We start from the raw sequence: 6,000 nt of genomic DNA, 5'->3' as shown, positions 1-6,000 counted from the left end.
CCACACACACCTTCATTTTCTACTGCAACTGACACATCTAGTTTGGTCCTCTCATTTTCCACATGTGGCCACTAGGTGCCAGACTTGATTCAAATTTAGATGCTTTTAAGAAGACTCTGACTGCAGCCAAGACAAGCAGTAGTCCTTTACACTAGCTTTGAGATGTCAAGACTAGCAGCTAGCAACCCAAGCTGTTCATGTGCTTTGCATTTTTAGATTTTCGTGTCACTCCTAAGTAAAGGCCATCTGGGGAAACCCAGCCAGATGGGCGGGGTATAAATAATAATAATAATAATAATAATAATAATAATAATATCTGAAGAATACAGGGAGAGTAAACATTTCTATTTTCTTGGGCATCAGGGCTCTTGAACTGTGTCACATGCATGGATTGAGACTGGAACTTTTCCTACATTAGTCAGTTTGTATTTAACCTTTCAAATGCCATCCAAAGTCAGGTTACTGGTCACCAGTGTTGACACCTCAAACCCAGTGTAAAGGACTGCTTCCACCTCAGAAAGGGATAATATTAAGTGCTAGAAATCCCTCAGTTTGGTATATATATAAAAAATGTGCTTGCTTGGTCAGCTATGGAAACTAGGTTAGCTTGTGATTTAGGGTATATCCAAGGTGTAGCAGCTTTCTGCTTATTTCTTTTGATAAGCAACATGTCCTCTCCTAACGGATACAGCTCAGGACTGCAATACCTCAAGGACCGCCTCTCCCCATATGAACTGCCCCAGACCTTGCAGTCATCATCTGAGGCACTTCTTCATGTGCGTCCTCTACAATATGTCCAGAGAGCAGCAACACAATAACTGGCCTTTTTTGTGGTGGCTCCTCGCTTGTGAAATGCTCTCCCCAGGGAGGCTCCCCTGGCACCTTTGTTACATATCTTTAGGTGCCAGGCAAATACATTCCTCTTCTCCCAGGCCTTTGGCTAATTTAACAACCTATGGCCTTTTAAACTGTGTGTGTGGAAGGAGTATGGTTTTTGTTTGTTACTATGGTATGTATTTTGTTTGGTTTTATGTTGTAAATTGCCCTGTGATCCTCAGATGAAGGGCAGTATAGAAATTTGACAAATAATGATAATGATATTCTGAAGCAGAATTGGTTCAGAGAGGGTACAAATGCATATCAGCCAGCTTGTATTAGATACACCTTACCTGACTTACTTCAAAATTGCCTCAGCAAGTTAGTTATCCAGTCTCTCCAGCATAATGATGAGCCTGTGAGTCTATGATTTCTTTGGTCTTGTAATCCTTTAATTAAACTTTCAATCTATCCCCATTGAGTTATTCTTCTCCATTATCCCAATGTATCATTAGGTAACAACAAATGCCTTTTGTTTACAAGGCGTTTTTTTCTGTAGGAATTAAGTATCACAAGAAGAAGCTCATGTCTTGTGGCACTTTTACAGACTGGAACGTGAAGCACCGAGATTATAGGCTGCTGAAGAATGGAGAGAAATCAATGTCTGTACTTGTGTGTTTGAGCCAGAATGTCACCCTTTCCCATTTCATATAAAGTGGGAGGAAAGATTAGTAGCTCTCCATCCTTCATTTCTTCAAATTTCTTCCAGCCATGTTGTAATGAATCAGAGCAGGTTATTTTAAACGTTACATTTTAAAAATATTCAAATCTCCGTCCTTGCATTTCTTCAGATCAAGAAGGAGCAACAGGTGGCCTTCCAACTGTATCTGGACTACAGCTCCCATCAGCCAGAGCCAATATGGCCGGTGGTTATGGATAATGGGAGTTGTAGTCAAACAAAATCTGGATTGGGAAGGGGCAAACTTCCCCATCCCTGGTTTAGATATTCATGTGTGAAGACCAACACGCAATAATTATTCTAGGACTCTCCTCCACAGCATGATGGTGGTGATCTCTGTATTGGATCCAAATTAATTTTATTTATATATGTGCTGCAGCTGTTGTTGTTTCTCAAAGGGCTTTATATATCTTATCATTTTTATAAATGCAGTTGTTCTGTGGGGAAGGTTTATTTATTTATTTATGAATAAATAATTATCTATTTTTTTTATAAAGCACCTAATTAACATGCTCCAGACCCTGTACAGAAAATTTAAAAATACAAACAAATTAGGCTTTTTATTGCCTCCAGCAGCCTTCACCAACCTTGCCCCCTCAAAATGTTTTGGACAACAACTCCCACCAGACGCAGTCAGCACTGCCATTGTAATCCAAGTGAGAGTTGTAATCCAAAATATCTGGAAGGCAGCATGTTGGCACCTGCAGGCTCACCTTCTAAAATTCACAAGATGGAGGGGGGGGCGGAATAAGGGGAGTACAATATCAAACCAGGAGAGACTTTAAAAGTAAAGAAGGCAAGTTAAAGAGTACAATAAGTAACCCAGGAATTTGGGAGAGGCTACCAAGTAAACAAAAAAACCCAAGTAGATTATCCAGAGAAAACAAGCAGAGGGGAATATGAGTTTTGAATAAGTTCCTTAAGTGAGACAAAGAAAAGGCCAGCCAATTATTTCAAGGAACAGAGTTTCATACTTCAGGGGCCCCAAGGATGGAGACAAGAAATAGCAGAGGAGAAGATTAGTGTTTCATCAGCAGAGGGACAGAAGAGGAGAGCAGAGAGAAAGCAATGGAGATTATAGATAAGAAGGGGGTAAGGTCATGAAGAGATGTAAAGGTTAAGAGAAGAAATGTTTAACTTGATCCAAAGCAAGGGAGGAAACCAGTGAAGGGAAACAGGTGTATATGCTTTACCTCCAACAACATACTTGCAAATGCAATTGTGCTTCTTTGTGTGCATGGGGTGGAAGGGAGAAATTCTCCACCTGGGAAAGAATCCAAAAAAAGAGCTGGATTGTACATGAAATCATGGACTTGGAAGGGACCCGAGGGTCATCTAGTCCAACCCCCTGCAATGCAGGAATCTCAGCTAAAGCATCCATGTCAGATAGCCATCCAACCTCTGCTTAAAAACCTCCAAGTCCAGCACCTCTTGTGGGAGTCTTATCACCTAAGACACAAATACAATAAAGCAATGCACAAATTCAAAACATACAAACGTGAATGTTGCAACAGGCAATCAAATATCGTATATAAGAGCTGAGAGATGCAGTCTAATTCTTCTGTTTTTTATCCTTAATAAAAGCACCTTCAACAGGCTTTCGTTTTTCAGCTAATACCCTCCGCTTTGAAAAATGTGGGCTTCATACACCTCACACACTGAAAGCATCCCCTCCCTGAATCCTGGTCACTGCAGTTTATAAAGGGTGCTAGGAATTATAGCTCTATGACAGGGTAACTACAGGTCCCAGGATTGTCTACGGGAAGTCGTGTGCTTTAAAGTACTTTATGGTGTGCACATTCCCTAAAACTTTGCAGATGCAGTTGTCACAGGCCTCCATTGACTTATTACAAAATCCTCAGAGAGCCACAAGTTGTAGGCAGATTCTAAAAATTGAAGAGCTGGACACTGAGGGCGGGAGTCAACTGTGTTGCTGTGTGTGTGGAACAAAGTCTGCTTGCACAATGGGACTTCCCGCTGCCTTCGCTCTGAGACTTCTCCAAGTGTACTTCAAGTCCCAGAACAAGTTTATAGGAAGCACAGGTAGAGGAGGGAGAGGGAAATAATATTGTGCAAGGACACTTTGTCCTCCATGTACATACCACACTTAGCACAATATTGAATTCCACTCTGGGTTTCAAAATCTGACCCTGGGAACCTTCTGGAATTGACCGATTTCTACCCATGCATGTTTTTAGAAGCTGCCATTTTCTTCATTCATCTTTTCATTCATTCCTTCATTTTCAGCCTTTCTACCCTGTACTTTCCACCTCAGCGAAGCTCTCATAGAAAGGAGAGAATGGAAAGGAAGAGAAAATTAAGCTGCCAACGTCGTAATGCTGTTATACAAATCTATGGTGCCTCTGCCTTTGGAATACTGTGTACAGTTCTGGCTGCCTGACCTCAAAAAGGCTATTGTAAAGTCAGAAAAGAAAAGAAAAGCCAAAATTATCCGTAGGAATGGAGTAACACACACACACACACACACACACACACACACACACCGTTGAGGAAAGGTTGCTGCATTTGAGGCTTTAGGGGAAAGGTGAATTTGAAGTGGCATCCTAGAATTTTATATAATTATTCATGGCACACAGAAAGTGGATGGAGAAAGGTTTTTTTCTCCCCCTGTCATAACACTAGAACTAGTGGGCCTCCAATGAAGCTGAACGTTGGAAGATAAAGACGAGTTGTACTTCTTTGCACTACTCATAGTTAAACAATGAAACTCGCTCCCAAGGGGAATGGGCAAACTCATGGAGGATCAAGCTGTCAATGTCTACGTAGGAAAAAAGGTAAAGGACCCTTGAATTGTTAAGTCCACTATGCAGTTGTGGCGCTCATCACTCTTTCAGGCCGAGGGATCCAGCGTTTGTCCACCAACAGCTTTCCAGGTCATGTGGCCAGCAGGACTAAACCACTTCTGGTGCAACAGGACACTGTGACTGAAACCAGAGCACATGGAAATGCCGTTTACCTTCCCGCCACAGTGGTACCTATTTATCTACTTGCACTGGTGTGCTTTTGAACTGCTAGGTTGGCAGGAGCTGGGACAGAGCAATGGGAGTTCACCCTGTTGTGGGGATTCGAACCACTGACCTTCTGATCAGCAAGCCCAAGAGGCTCAGTGGTTTAGACCACAGCACATCCTGCAAGATCTACTAGCCATAATGGGGCTTCTTCTGAATACCAGTTGCTGGAAACTGCAAGACGGGAGAGTTCCCTTGTGCTCAGATACTGCTTGCCGGTTTCCCATAGGCACCTGCTTGGCTGCTGTGAGAACTGGATTGGGTTAGAAGGGCCATTGGCCTGATCCAGTAGGCTCTTCTTATGTTCTGACAAGTCCAACAACATCTGGAGGGCTTCCCACCACCATGCTCCGACAGACCTGTATAAGTCTCTATTTTTCTCCCCATGAACCTGCCCAGTTCCAAAAGCTCTATTCTTCTGGCAAAGCAAGGGATTCAATATACTACCAAAGGCCTTTTTTTAAAAAAAATAAATCAAAACAATCTCCAGAGAAGTTAATGCAATGGGTTCGGAGTAAGTGCAGTGTGAAAACAGAAATGGTACCTGTCTCCTTCCTGACAGTGCAGCTTTTAAGATAAGAGATTTTCTATTTATCAGCAGGTTCCCACCCACCCAGATACGATAAGCATAAAAGAACCAGACTCTCTTCTCTCAAGCACCATGTGGAGTAATCCATTAAGGGAAGGATGACCCCTACCTTCATTTAGGGAACTGAGTCACCTTTTTTTTCAGATAACAAGATCTTCCACCAGCAAATCCTGCAAAACCCAGCTTTTCCCCTGAGAAGACAACAAAAGGTTTCAGACAAATAAATGCCATTATCTCTTGCACCTTGAGATAATTAGGATGGTTTCTTAAAGGTCAACACATCCTTTTTTTTTATCATCCAGTTGCTGGTGCAGGGGCTGAGGTTGGGCATTTTGTGTATGTGAGATAGAAATATTAAATATGTGTCCCTCAGACAAGGACACATATTTGAAGGACATACCCATGAAGAACAATAGGCAATTTAAGCAAACAGACGTATAAACCTTCCTCTTCAAGATGGGAGAAATATCTTTCGAAACAAAGTGAGCAAGCTTCCCAATTAAATATTAACTTTTCTGCCACGGAGGCAGACATATAAGCTACGACATAAATATAGCCATTCTTTTGTGGTTAAATAGGAGCTGAGTTTACTCCCCATTAGTATTCTCATATATTTTCAGCCTCCTATGTGAGCAAATAAAAATGTGAGTATCAATCACGTGTTGTAGGCACACACAATTTCCTAGACACTTTCTAAGGCTTGCTTTACTCTAGCGGAGAGGCATGAATTAGTTGCTGATGTAATAAATTGTTTGAATGGGTTTTCCAATCTGACAAATGTTTTTTTTTCTGCTGGCTCACACATTCCTAATAACTCTTTTTAAAGC

The sequence above is a fragment of the Podarcis muralis genome, chromosome 1 (assembly GCF_964188315.1).
Source record: "Podarcis muralis chromosome 1, rPodMur119.hap1.1, whole genome shotgun sequence".
In the NCBI taxonomy this organism is placed as follows: domain Eukaryota; kingdom Metazoa; phylum Chordata; class Lepidosauria; order Squamata; family Lacertidae; genus Podarcis; species Podarcis muralis.
The sequence above is the reverse complement of the archived record's forward strand: the minus strand, read 5'-3'. Positions refer to the sequence as shown.